The sequence below is a fragment of the Euprymna scolopes genome, chromosome 25 (assembly GCF_053919585.1).
Source record: "Euprymna scolopes isolate OS-2025 chromosome 25, ASM5391958v1, whole genome shotgun sequence".
In the NCBI taxonomy this organism is placed as follows: domain Eukaryota; kingdom Metazoa; phylum Mollusca; class Cephalopoda; order Sepiida; family Sepiolidae; genus Euprymna; species Euprymna scolopes.
In genome coordinates this window covers 98,522,314-98,537,954 of record NC_136506.1, presented here as the reverse complement: position 1 = coordinate 98,537,954, position 15,641 = coordinate 98,522,314, and positions in this window count along the sequence as shown.

Genomic DNA, 15,641 nt, shown 5'->3' with positions numbered 1-15,641 from the left:
TGTACGACTGGGCAACGCAGGGCATCTAGCTAATATATGAATCTGGAACTGTGCCTAGGTAAGTTGACTGACGCTATGTATTATGTCTTCTCTTATTTTACGTGCATTATGTGTTTTTATGTTGAATGATTTTTAATGAAAAAAAATTCTGCTTCTTTTAGGTAAGGTGTGTCTGTTCCAAAAGTAAGGCCTCCTGACTTTTTTGTTAAAAAATGATAGGCTTCAAAACAGAAGATGAACGATGGTTGTGAGTGGTCTGATGATAGTTCCCAAAGTAAAACCCTCTATTTTTTTTTAAACGAAAACCTGTTAAGAACCATGCAAACGGGAGTGGTGCTATTTAAACGAACGGATTTTTCTGCTAAAGAATTTGTTTTTCTACAGAGTCAAAATGCATTTTGCTAGATATGAACGGTTGCTATGTATGGGTGTCTAGGTAGGGCAGTTCTGTTATATAAGGGTCGTTCCAAAAATAAAGACTTATAATTTTTAACTCAAAAAGAATAACCGCTAAATAGCCATGATTACGAAAGTGAAAAAGTAGGATATTTTCTGCTCCAGAATTTATTTTTGTCTATATAGTCATCACAATGCTTTCTGTATTTTTGCCGGGAATAAAATAACTCATCCCTGCTTTTGATGCACGTTCATGAATGTCTCACACCGTCAATATCTGAAACAGAAAGATGATTTTTCAAGTCATCCATGCATAGTTTCAGTCATCATAATTGAGAATCCTATTGGAGCTCTGCGAGCGGAATAAAAATAGGAGCCATTACTTTTGGAATGTTTCTCGTACATAGAAAAATATATAAGAAGCAACTCAATAGTGTGACACTAGCAGAGGATTCGGCATATCGGCCCGCTGATAAGCTTACGAGATAATACGGAATGATGCGCTTTGTTTTAGGGTGTTGTTCTCTTGACGGATTCTCGGCACAAAATCACATAACTATCGATACGACATCGACCTATTAGATTCTACTAGCGCGTTGCTGTAATATCATTTCCCTTCTTATCATTTGTTTTTCACCATATCCAATGAATTGCCTTTTTCACCGATCCTAAGATGTCTCTTCGAACTTTAGTAAACTTCCTTTGACTCAAACCTAATGTCAATAAGAACAATTTCATTCTGTTGTCCAAGAATCCTCTACAGCTTACCTCTACAGGAAAGTAAACAGCTTGTCATCCAGTAGATTTTTAGCCATTAAAAAGACCATTCATATTGTCCATATTTTTGTAATTTTGCACATCCTAATATTCTTAATGTACTGTGACTTCTACGATGTTCACGATTTTTCCTATTTGCACCTGAACTGAGCTCATACCCATGCTCCTCCCCTTGCTAATCTTTCACAAAAAATACTCGTCTAGCTAAAACCTTTATCAAAAATTCCCCCAATCTCTATCAGTGGCTAAATATAAACATAGATTCCATGAACGAAGCCTGTTTTCACCTGGTCTGCTTTCAAGATGACTTATTGAACCGGCCTCTGAATGAATTTAATAATATCAAATTTCCACTATAACCGTGTACTACGCTAAACCCCTAGTGACTATCGTACACTCATTTACTCTTATTCTCGAGTGACCTGCAGGGCTTGATATGTGGTGAATCCTTTGTAAAAAAATATCAGATCTTTTTGTTGTTGAAATTGCATTTGACATCTAGGTAAGTCTACTGATAGTTTTTAGCGGCATAATTATTTCTTTTTCCTTGTCGCCTTCTTTCACTGTCGCATTGTGTGTAAATTAGCTCTGTTACACGATTGATGTAAAGGACAAGAAGAAAGTAATTTGCTAAAAAACAAACGAAGATTCAATCTATATGCACATCTTTTAAACAAACAAAATAAGAGTTTTTTAACGTATAGTTAACATATAAAATGGACTGCGTATGTAAGTTCGTTCTATATAAACTCCTAAAAAGCTAAGCGGATTTTAATAAAATCCACGCAATGTATTTTATGTGCCTGTGCATGTTCTTATATAGATTCTGTGTGGGAATGTCTTACAGAAGTATCGATAAATGCTAGTCGAATAATAAACATCTGCTGTGGCTTCTGTTTTTCATTTTATATTTTATCCACTAAAAAAAGAAGAGGGGAGTTTGGTTAAAGTTAACGTTTTATACAGCTTGACATCACAAGTGTATTTGGTAAGTTTTATTACCACACACACAAAAGGCTCGGCATTTAGAATCAACTGTAAGTTCTTAGATATGACAGAGTCAAATTCTAACTGAGTGTTCCTGTTTATGGCACTATTGACCCGTGATACTTGACTTTTACATTTTAAGCTCTAATTCAAGCAATTATCATTACAATACAGAAAGGTCCGTCATATAAAATTAACAGTAGAGTCTTTGATATAGCAAGAGCGCGTTTGAATGGAATGCTTCTCTTTAGAGCAAATAAAACTTTCATTTAAGCAATTATATCTTAAAATAATTTTATAAATTCAGGTTTCTCTACAGTGCAATGTAAATGGCGATGTATTGTGGAATAGGTAACTGTGAAGAAACATGTGTATTGTCCCCGAGGTGCAAGGCGATGCGTTTCAAGGAAGAGCAGACAATTAATGAATTTGATTGATATAACGAGCGATTTCATCGATTTAGATGGCAATAAAATATTGGAGAATAAAACACTTGTTCATGCTCATTAGATCCCGGACAACGTCGGGTATTCTTGCTAGTTGTTCATATAACAGCAATGAAGAAAGCAGAAAGAGGTCTGAAAGAATCTTAGAGTTATTGTTTGTATCATCCTCTAAAAATCATCCGAATACGAAAACGGATATACGTTATTGAATTTTATTAGTTTGTAAATACGAGCCTGCGTTCTTTGTTGAATACAATATGCCAATCTGTTCAGTAATCAACAATAATATATCTACATACGTCCGTTCCCATCAAAATAGAATATACGCACTAATATTTATTATTAAATATATATCCTGTTGGTTTTGATGGAACTCGATGACGATTATATTCAATTCAGTCATCATTTTATCTTTTCGCAAGTACACAGTTGAAATTTAAAGAATATAAGACAAGTTCATAAAATAACAAAGCAAGTCATTTGGGGATTGTAAGTTTTGTGAAAATACTCTTTTGTCTGCGTCTTTACAGTTGAAGGTTAAGACCACGTATTAAAAGCTTCCAAGAATTTCTTTAGAATTTTCCCTGAAGGCAAGAGATCGAGTTGGTAAAACGAATCACAATGTCCGTTTGAATTACAAGTGGCGTTTCAAAGTAGCCTTCTGGGAATTAACCTTAAAAGAAAATGAATTGATTGAAATCAAAAGAGACACTTTTCCTTGATTGCGTATAGGTAAAGCGATAAAGAAATAAACCTAATACATAGATCTATATTTAAAGTGGGAATGTTTAAGTTATAGTTTTTAATTTAAAAAGTTTATTTTATTAAGGTCGTGACCTTTGGTCTTACTGCCCAATTTCTTTGTTTTTGCTTTTTTTTTTGTTGTTGTAAATTTTTAAATTTTAAGTTTAATACAATTAACAATTTTGTACAGGTGTGATAACGTACCAACAGCTTTTCTTTGCTCGCAATGATCGAATTCAAAGTTTTATTTTCTGTAATACGTTTCTCGACCGTAGTCTTTTCTATCCATTTTGCAGTTTCTCACATTGGCATCTGCAGATAAAAGCACGCATTGGTTCCAAACCGATCTGGCCCTAGCTGCAACATGTGTTAAACTGCGTTTAAGTCAAAACTCACGTGAACTCCGAATTGCCATTAACTCATAACTGTTGTCAAAGATCGCAAAAATTAAAAAAGAATGTTTCTAGCGACCTTAAACCGCCGCAAAATTCATTGAAATTAATCAGAGTGTTTAACAACTAATTTTAAAGATATCTACATTTATTTATTTACGTTTTAATATATATATATATATATATATATATGTATGTATATATATATATATATATATATATATATAGAGAGAGAGAGAGAGAGAGAGAACTGCACGTCCGTGGAACACTCTTCCGTTTGCCTGTTTTCAACCTGACTGCAACTTGGATGTCTTCAAGTACAAGATAAACAAATTCCCGAGGAACCGCCCCCTTAAATAATCCAATTTATTAAATCTCAATTACTAACGATTAATACGATATTATTCCATTGAACACGCAATAACCCTTATTGTCGAGTCGCCTCCGGGCCTTGATAAGTGGTGGCTCCCATGTAAAAAATAAAAAATAAAATAATAAACACGTCGAATGAAAGGGGAAGGGCATAAAAACGTATAGTTAACACATTGGTTTTACAACAAACGTCCACATTCTGCGCCCTTCAGGTTTTTTCAGTTGTTACAAAGCGTAGACGCGCGTATTTAAATGTATGCGAAATTGCGTTACAGATTTCTCCACGTTAAAAAACGACCCTGGTGTCTAACTCTGTCCCGTGGGGAGGCATAGTAAATAGGTACAGATTAAGATAAAGACTATAAAAAACAAAAAAAGTACGTTAGAGAAGATGATCACGTGACAGGTGTCACAAGAAGTCACGTGTGGGAAAAATAAGAAAATAAAAATCGACGGTTAAAAAAGGGTGGGGGTATAACTTCCCTTTTATTACTCTACTAGCGAGGCTACCCGGCGTTGCCCGGCGTTGCCCGGGTGTTTGGAGGTGTGTGTGCTCTTGAATAAAAAAGAAACCGGAGGGGTAGGATCGAACCCGAAGCCCTGAGGCGAAGTTTGAAAATAAAATGTGAAAAAAACATGAACACTTCGGCCAGCCAGAATGAGTTACTGAGAGATGTTTGAATTTATTTAAGTAAGAGCCAAATTGAAAGCCACATTTTATTTTTATTGTGTTCTTCCATTTAAAATTGCATTTCATAAATAATGCCGAGACCGAATTGGTAATTATTAGGAATTGATACATTCCTTGCTTTCGCTTTTAATGCATTTTAACACAAACTTGGCAAGTGATAATTAAAACGTTGGAGGATCCATAAGTACTTACTTGCAAATCAGTTCTAACTAAACGAGTTTGTTATAATTATGATTTGAGTTTTAATTTGATGCCATAATTCATTTTCTAATTGGAAATAATAAAAAGTAAACTATTAATCAGATTTTTATTAAAATTTAATAATGAACGTCAATTTTGCTTTAAATTCAGTATTCATAATCTCACATGAAATTATTCGTAAGTACTATTATATATCGCAATTAATTTATATATATATATATATATATATATATATATATATATATATATATATATATAATTGTAAGAACAAAGCTGTAAAATAGAAGTTCATAATTATTTTTTATCTTCGGCAGTTTACTCCATAACTGGCGTGTAAGGTTATCCTTTATCTGCGGAGTATTTTTTACATGCTAGTCACCACTTATCAAGGCCCGAAAGCCCATCGAGGATAAGTTTTATTGTTTGTACAGTAATCAGTGGGATAATATCGTAGTAATCGTTAGTAATGGAGATCTGATAAAGTGTATTACTTAAGAGGGCGGTTTATCAGGAATTTGTTTATGTTGGACTTAAAGACATCCAAGCTGTAGTCAGGTTGGAGACAGGCAAACGGGAGAGAGTTGCGCAGTCGTGCACTTCTAAGAAAGAAGCTTTGTTCATGGACTCTTCGTTTTTATTTAGGCACAGATAAAGAGTGGGCAAAATTATTGACAGTGGTTTCAGCTAGACGGGCATTTTTCGTGAAAGATTGGCGAGGGAGGTTAACCCTGGTCGGCCGTCTCTACCCCATTATCTATTTTTTCTTAACCATCATTAAATATTTCCCTCTATCCTTCTTTTTATCATGGATAAATAAACTGTCTTCCCTTTTTCATAGCTATAATAAAGTTTTGTAACCCCCCAAAATAATTATATATATATATGTACATTTATATATATATATATATATATATATATATATATATATATATATATATATATAAGTGTATGAGTTATATTTAGTTACATATATAAAAGGGGGAGAGTAAGAGATAGAGATCGCAAATGGAAACTTTATATTTTATTTATAAATAAACGATAACAATAAATTAAAATAAGAGGTAAACTGACCGGTTCGCGCTCACTCTATCACTTTATTCATAATGTAAAGGGACACAATGTAAAATTTTTAATCACTAAAATAAAACAACGGTGTGATCCGTAAACGTATAGAAAAAAGGGGCACACTATACATTAGACAAAACAAACGTTATATTTTATGTATAATGCCGAAATACCCTTAAGGAATACCCTTAAGGCTAATAACGTTCAGAACGTAAGAGACACCCTTTCTGTTTACAATAAGAAAGTCTCTTTAAAAGAATGTGAATATATTACGAGATCTTGAGATGAATGTTTCATTGTGTACGACTCAAAATTTAACATTGGTCAATACTGCAACTCGTAGTGCATCATAGGTTTTTAAGCAATCTCTATCTATAAAACACCCGGATGTTACTTTAAACGTTCGTTGCTAGATATGTCTTATCACCGATTTTGCTAAGCATGTGTTTCGGACTCCAATTCTAACGTCGTTTCACTCATGTATTCAGCAACGCAACTACATTTTTAATGATATTGTTTTATCATTAATGTAGAATCTCATTACGTAAGGATGGCATTAACGATTTCATGGTGAACACAACACGTACATTGGAAGCAAAATAGCATTTCTGTACTGTTAAGCTCGTTTGCTTAGCGAATTTCTCGCTCAGTTAACGAATAAAAATTGGGCATGTAACCAGGGTATTGACTTTTATTCGAGGAAACACCAGTTATTTTTCGTTGCAATAACTGAACTAACCACATCAAGGCGTTATCAATTATTCGATAAAAGATCAGTAATTGTTCTGTTTTTATCAATGTTGTTTTTGAACAGATTATAAGGTCACGATGTGTTAAGGTCCACATAAAATTAATATTTCGTTTGGTAGTGCAAAATGAATCACAGCATGTATACCATCCTGTAAACGTGAGTGTATGGTGTATTGGTGTAAGGTACTTGAATCGGGATTTTGTTGTAAGTACATCAGGGAATTCTTTACTGTAGTTATCCTTCTCTTCAAAAGTATATTTTTCCGCGAGATGTATGTTATTGAGTAAGAAGAAAATGTATTTGTCTCCGTTTGATGATTAAAGAAACAAAATATAGAAAGTTGCTTAAAGGTGTTAAGGGTCTAACTAATAATTGTTTCTCATAGAACCTCTCAAAAATACTCGCATAACCTCATAATTCCTACATTATATAATATATGCTAAATTCAACGGATGCGCTGGCAATTTTATCAACTCAACAAATAAGCTTTCCAAAGTAATCGGAGGAAATAACTGGCTACAATATTGAACGTATACTTATTTCTTTAGGATAGTGACGGATATTAATAAGTTACTAATACCATATATGGACATAAATATATTAATGACCTTAGAATTTTGAATAACATTCGTAAAATAAACAGAATGTTTAGACAATATTTATTATAATCCTCTAATAATGTAAATTTTTAAATTATGTTGAAATGACTCTACCATAGAAAAAATATGCCGTAAACTGTAATCTACGTCAAGGGTTTTATGTAGGCCATATACTTCTGGCCAGATAATGTCTGATGGTCTAATCTCACCAGCTATACTCAAAGGAAGTAAAGCGTGTTTCATCCGCTTTACGAACGTTTTTGGAAAGTTTGTTTCTAAAAAGAGCCGTTGCATCATAAGTTTCAACAAGGTTCAATTTTACTTATATCTCTTTTGTATTTAATGTAACTAACATTTTGTCGATGTAATACTCATGAGTTAATACAACTCCTGAACCTATATACGATCTGGTTATTAAGTCAGGTATAATTTGTCGTAAAGATATAATAGTAGCACAATTTTCTTTACGCTTCTGAATGGGATACCAGAGTACTTGCATAAGTATGTGCAAGGTCAGTTAATCTCATTTTTATGTCCCTTCCGTTAGTCTCAGGAACGAATGAAGGCGTCAGTGCTCGAGAGTAAAAAATGCCAGATTCAGAAAATACTGTTTTCACGTTTAATGCAAGATCAGTGAATACAAAATTCCAAAACATAATCTCGTATTAAAAATTCAGAGAGGACCTGTTTTTTTTACTACATTTGAGTTTCTGGAACAGCAACATTTTTATGTATAAATGCTGCAATTCGTTACTAAAATGAAGAACTTATTGTGCGTAATTGAGAGAATTATATATGATTACTATTTTAAAGCACTCTTATGTGACTATATAATAATAATAACCAAGTTTATGTATTACATTTTTTTAAGTTTTATTAACATCTATGAGAACGTATTTTTTGTTCTAGAAAGCGTATATACTGTAGACGTAAAAATGTGTAAAGGGTCTTAATAAAATAAAATTTAGCGAATCTTCGTTTGTTGGATTTAATGACTATTTGAAAAAAGCAGCGGAATATCCGAGCTCTTTTAATTTTAAAATTGCATGCTCCGACCATACAATGCCTCATAGAAAGAATTTGAATTTTTTTTTAAAATGTAACATTTGTCGAATATTTACGTATTCTCATCTAAGAGTTATATTCTTAAATTTTCACACACACACAAAAAGGATTTTATACAAAGAATCTATACTTCATGTTCATCCATGTTTAAATGCAGACAACATTTAGGCATATTACGCCTAGCGAGTGTATTCAACATTTTATTAAGGTGGTTAATTAACTTAAATGTGAATCCCGTATGTACAAATATATAAAACTATTTCACATATAAAGATAAAATGGCCATAAACGGTCAAAAACGTAACGTATGATTACATGGGAGTTTTCGTTAGTCAGATGATACGTTTCCAGAAGGTTAAATATTATGAATTTAATCGTAATTTATCACGATAAATATAAATTTGTTTAGTGTTTTTTTTTAGCAAATACAGTTTTGATACAACTACAAAAATGAATATTATAAATTATACAAAACAAGAATTAAAATCCTAATACGATTCCATGGAGTGGACCCAAGTGGCATAGTATTCTAAATTTTATCACAACAATTAGGGAACTCGTTCTTATATTTGACAACTCTTCCTGTTATCGCTAATAAACTCCATTTCTATTGTTAAAAGCTTATTGTGTTTTAGCATTTGTGTTTTAGTGTGGCGCACTAATAGGCATATTTGTACTTATAAATGTGGACGTACTTTTAATATGTCAGCTGAACTATGAGTCCTGTTATGTTCTCTTGATTTAGGCATTTAATAAATACAAAATACATAAGTTACATATTTTATCAATGACGTCTTTTTCTTTAATTTTTTTTCATTGCACATAAAGTGGTATTTTCATCGTCTGTTCTCCATGCATGTATAAAACTTGAACAAAACCAGAGTTTCTACTATGACATCTGCGTTCCATTAGGAGTGAATATACCAGAGACAACCTGTAAAATGAGAAGTAATAACAGAGATAGTAAAATGCTGCATTAGAACTCTCAGGACTATACCACGAGCTGTACCAAAAACATAAACAATAAAAAAGACGGTGAAATTTGCCAACCGGTTAATCAAAAGCGCTAAACTTTATTGGCTTCAGAAAAACTAGATAACAACCTTCTTTTAAAACTTATAATTTTGAAATGAGAAATCGCTGCACACAGGGCATTAAGCCGCTTGATGTAAAAAAAAATGATAATATATTGTCCAAGGTTAGTAACCAGCTAATGATAAAATTATTCACCCTTTGTTAGAATAATCGCTCATAAAATCAAAGTGAAATCAAAGACAAAATAAAAGATGGGAGAGTTACGACAGTACCGAAATGAGAATCCATAGTCGATTTTTCATTTTATTTATGTCTTATTTCTTAATGTTCTTCAACGGACTTTGGTTTTTGTAAGCAGGTTTTATGCTCCAAATTACCCGTATAAACGTTATTGTTTTATTCAGGAATCAGTAAATAACACACAGACGAACGCTGCAATAACAAATGATTCAACAGAACCAAAATATTAGCTTTGCGTTATTTACATAACCTATGATGTAACGTTCATCAGAAATTCAATACTTAAGATGGGACTGATGGTATGAGCAGTAAAAAACTTGAAAGATGCAAATCTGCCTTATCTTTGGATGAGGTGAATCTGAGTGAAATATAAACTGATAAGCTGCAAGTAAAATCTGCTTGGTTTGATAATTTGAAACCGATAACTAATCGAATTACGCTTAATTGATTTAAACATTTTTCTTTACGATCGAACGAATGCCATCTTTTTCACGTGTCACATTTATCCGCCGAAATGAAGACTTACAAGAAGCTGGGAAAATTGATGGGGGAGACACGTCGAAGCGAAGTCCATAAGAAATATACGATATAGATTAAAAACAGAGTAGAATCACATTAAAATCTAACAGTAAAAAAAGATGGTGTAGAAATAAAAGAGGACATGGATGAAGAAGGCATTTTTATAAAGTGTAAATGATGAAGTAAAAATAATGACGGCAGGCGAATGTGTAGAAATAGACGAAAAAGAAATAGATTTTGATGAACAAAGATGGATAATTCGGAAAGGAAAAAAGAAGTTTACTAACGAAATGTGGAAGAAGGAGGGACCAGTAAGAGACAAAGAGAAGTAGCAGAAATAGATTACATCAAAGAAGTAACAGAACAAAACAAAAAAAAATGAAACAAAGTAAAAAGTAAGAGTAAACACACAAGTAAGAAAAAAGAGGAAGAAAAGTTGGTAACGAAACGGCAGAATAGAAGAATACGAAAATAAGAAGTAAACTGTTATTTAAGGGAAAGAAAAAAAGGGGGAGAAAGAATAAAATAATAAATGTGATGCGAGTAAAATATGCGGAGAAATAACTTAGGCATTGAAGTAATAAGATGAAATAGAAATGCAACAAATACTTCAAGTAAGAAGATGATGTTAGTAAGGAAAAAAGAAGTTCACCAGAAAAAATAGAAGAACATGAAAAGAAGAGAGTGAGAGTTAATAGATGGAATCATAGAAATAAGATCACAAGATAAGAAATAATCGCAAAGACAAAAAGTAACACGTACCGTAAAGAGACAATGGACAATGTGTACATAAAGAGTAAACAAACAATGGAGAATGTGTACATAGAGAATAAAAAGACAATGGAGAATGTGTACATGAAGATTAAAAAGACAATAAAGAATGTGTACCTTAAGAGTAAAAAGACCATATACAACGTGTACACAAGGAGTAAAAAGACAATGGAGAATATGTACATAAAGAGTAAAAAAAACAATGTGTACATTAAGAGTAAAAAGACAATGGAGTATGTGTACACAGAGAGTAAAAAGACAACGGAGAATGTGTATGTGAAGAGTAAAAAGACAACAGAGAATATGTATGTGAGGAGTAAAAATACAATAAGAATGTGTACATAAGGAATAAAAAATCAATGAAGAATGTGCACATGAAGAGTGAACACAAAACGGAGAATATGTACATCAAGAGAAAAAAATGCATGCGAGAACGTGTACATAAAGACAAAAATACAATGGAGAACGCGTACATAAAAAGTAAAAAAGCCAATAGAGAATGTGCAGATGACGAGTAAAAATACAATGTAAAATGTATCACTAAAGACAATGCAGAATGTGTACATGAAGAGTAAAAAGACAATAGAGAATGTGTACATCAATAGTAAAAAGACGATGGAGAATATGTACATGAAGAATTTGAAGAGGACAGAGAACGTGTACATTAAGAGAAATAAGCCAATGAAGAATGTGTACGTGAAGAGCAAAAAGACAATGGAGAATATGTGCATGATAAGAAAAAGACAATGGATAACATGTACACGAAGAGTAAAAAGACAATTGAGAATGTGTACATGAAGATAAAACAGACAATATAGAACGTGTACATTAAGAGTAAAAAGACAATGGAGAATGTGTACTTTAAGAGTGAAAATACAATAGAGAACGTTTACATTAAGAGCAAAAAGACAATAAAGAATTTGTACATCAAGGTAAATAGACGATAAAGAAAGTGTACATTATATGTAAAAAGACAATATAAAACCTGTAGATGAAGGGTAAAATGACAGCAAAGAAGTTGTACATTAGTCTTATATATATACTCGGCTTATTTTCTGTTTGTTAGCTTCTTTCGGGTTAATATCTGTGTGATAAAAATTCAAGGGATCACTAGCAATATTAAAATACTAAATGTTTAAAACAATGAATATAAGATAAAAACACAAACATATGTGAGCTTTTAATTTTATGTTTTTCTATTACTATGCATTTCTATATATTTTTTCCACTAGTTCCTTAAATTGTGTGATGTTTTCAAATTGTTTGGTAGCTGTATTCTACAAAATTAATCAAATACGTTTTATCACATTGTCAATAGAATGTGTTCGATGAACTATTACTGAATTATAAATTATTGACCCACTCGTCAACAAAGTTGATACATTTACATTTACTGGGCTGTTTTTCTATTTTTCGAGCGTTTAAATATTTGATAGTGCTCGGCTTAATCTGAATGTTACGGAAGCTAACGGGATATGCCGAGACAATGCCATGAAAATACGGATTAAAAAATGCAAATATATACAAAGAAGAGTAATTGACTTATGTATATATGGTATGCCAAGTATTTAGAAAGAATTGATTTGATGAGGATCACCTTGTTGATCAAAAGGGACGCCATCTTGTTTTAATGTATCCGACAGATTATAATTTTTAAATGAAAACCAATTTATAGTCCTCCAATTAGGGTTTTTTTCTAGATGTCACCACATATCAAAGCTTGAAGGCCATTCTAGGGTACGGCTTAATGAATTTATGGGGGTGGTATAGTAACTACTTATGGTTGAAATTTGGTTTAATTTGATTAATTATGGGGACGGCTTAACAATGAACTTGTTTATATTAGATTTGAAAGTAACCGAGAAGCAGGCCGACGGAACAATGCCTCAGTAGTGGGCTGTTCTGTGGAAAAAAGCTTTGTTCATGGAATCAGCGTTTAGATTAAGGCACAGATGGAGAGTGGTTGTAACAACGTGTGTATGAACGAGAGGAAAGTATCAACAGTAGCGACACATGCGGAGTATCAGCAGCAGCATGTGATAAGATTAGCTATAGTAGCATAAAAGCAGGCATATGCAAATTAGGAAGTGTGCGCGAGAAGAGGAAGGAAAAATGATAAAAATGCAACATGTGTTCGGGAAGAGGAACGAAACTGGCGTCGAGAGAACGGACGTGTAAAAGACGCTGGTTAAAAATAACCAGCACGCGGCCGGCGTGAAGTCAGAGAAGGAAGTCTTCGTACGATTATAAATTGCCGTGTAAATAGCAAGGATTGGGATGGGCCAGTTGTGATCGCCATCCAGTCGAAGGAATAGGGAACGAGTGCCTGGTAAAATGAACATTTCACAGCGAGATATTTTTTTTAGTTGTGCTTAAAATAACGGAAATTAAGGGGAAAAAAACTTGTTGAAAAAAGCAACAGCGGCCCAGATATGTATTTTTTATTGGTTTGTTTGTAACGGCAAGGTTACCTGGGGAAATCGTATATAGCGGTGGTAGCTAGTCATGTGTTTTTTCTGAATGTTAGGTAAATAGGAAAACATAGATTGAGTTTCAGTCAGACACATGTTATGAACATAGCGAGAGAGCACTTTTTTTACATGGAAATCATCTCTTATCAAGGCCCTGAGGCCACTCAAAGATAAGGGTTACTGTGTGTACAGCAATCAATGGGATAATGTCGTAGTAATCCGTAGTAATGGATATTTTATAAAGGGGACTACTTAAGGGGGTGGTTCATCAGGAATTTGTTTATGTTGGACTTGAAGGCATCCAAGTTGTAGTCAGGTAGCAAACAGGCAATCGGAAGAGAGTTCCACAGGCGTGCAGTTCTAAGAAAGAAGCTTTGTTCATGAAATCTACGTTTTTATTTAGGCACAGATAAAGAGTGGGGAAAATTACTAACAGTGGTTTCAGCTAAACGGGTGTTTTTCGTGAAAGATTGGCGAGGGGGGACCAGAGATTGGAGCTCAGACGAGCACTAGCCATGGAAATTACGATAAAACAAAGACAGGCTCGCAACGTCTTTTATGTGGAAAAAGGTTGCAAAGAAGAGAAAAGGACATCTCACACTAGGCTACAAAGTCTATTTTGCACTATGTCAAGGTAGGATAGTCTTTTTTTAGCAGCTCCTGCTCATATATGGCAGCAGCACTCCATCCTGAGACGTACTTGTATTTTATATAAACAGAGAATTGCATCAGCAATGAGTTATCTACTGGAGCGGTAGAAGGATCCCACAATTTTTGGCAACAGATATTATGTACGTGTACCATTTCAGATCAGGAGAAAAGTTCAATCCCATCCCAGAAGCTTGCCAAAGCATGGAGCCTCCCCAAGATGAGAGCCATCCATTTCAATTGATGCCAGATGGAGATCACATCCTTGATGATGTAAAGATAAAAGCTTGGCTTTAGATACATTAAATGTAACCAGCCACCCTTCCCCCCATTGTACCACGCACGCAAGGTCAGAAAAGAGAGAATCAGAGAGAGCTTTGTCATTTACGGCCTTTGATGTTTTGCCATAGATTATCGTGTCATTTCTGTCCAAATCCCTACATAGAACCCCAGTAGATGTTTCCCCTGATAGTAGCCCCCTACACCAAAGTGGCAATGTGCCTTGTTTGGGGTGAAAATATAATTTAAAAAAAAGCATAGATGTCAACGAATGATGTAAGTATGTGTTTTGGGAGATCATTGATGTAGATCAGGAAGAGAGTTGGGCCCAGGATTGACCCCTGAGGGACACCAGAAAAATGCTGTGGGCTTCTGATTTCTGCCCATCAACCACTACTCTAATAAGGCTATCAGAGAGAAATGCTTTAATAATTGAGAAAACATTTCCAGTTATACCATAGCTGGAAATCTGGTGAAGTAGGCCTTTATGCCATACCTTATTGAAGGCCTTTGATATTTCAAGAGTAATTTCCCAAGAAAGGAAGCGTTTATCGAGAGATTCACTAATCCTATGAGATATAACCGTTAGCACATCTGCTGTATATCTAGCAGAACGAAAACCAGATTCCATATCACTAAGAAGATTATTTCTGATGAGGTGGTTTACTACTTCTTTATTTAATATGGATTCCAGCAACTTACTCATGATACACAGGAGACATATTGGTCTGTACTTAGAGGGAGATGACCTGTCACTGGAATTCTTAAATACAGGCCATACTGATGAGGTTTTTCAGGGTGTTGGGAAGTACTTCTCCTTAAGACAACGCTTAAACAGTTTTGTAATTATGGGACAAGTTCTGGTTGAAGCTTTTTGAACGCTATATTTGGAATGCCGTCACGGACAGTTGCTTTACTGGAATCAAGGTTCTTGATTAGCTTGGCGACCTCGTGCACAGATATTTGTATGTAGCATAGTGTCTTGTATGTTATAGGAGAAAATACGAGGAATTGATGACCTTATTCGCCTAGGGAAGAATTAGCTGCAAAATTCTTGGGAAACTGTTTGGCTTTGTCTGATGGTGACGAGATTATGTCAGGTTCATTGATGATGACTGGGATAGAGCGCACGCTTCTGTTCAGGGTCCTGTTTACTATATGCCAAAAATAGTGGGAACAAAGCTACTTTGAA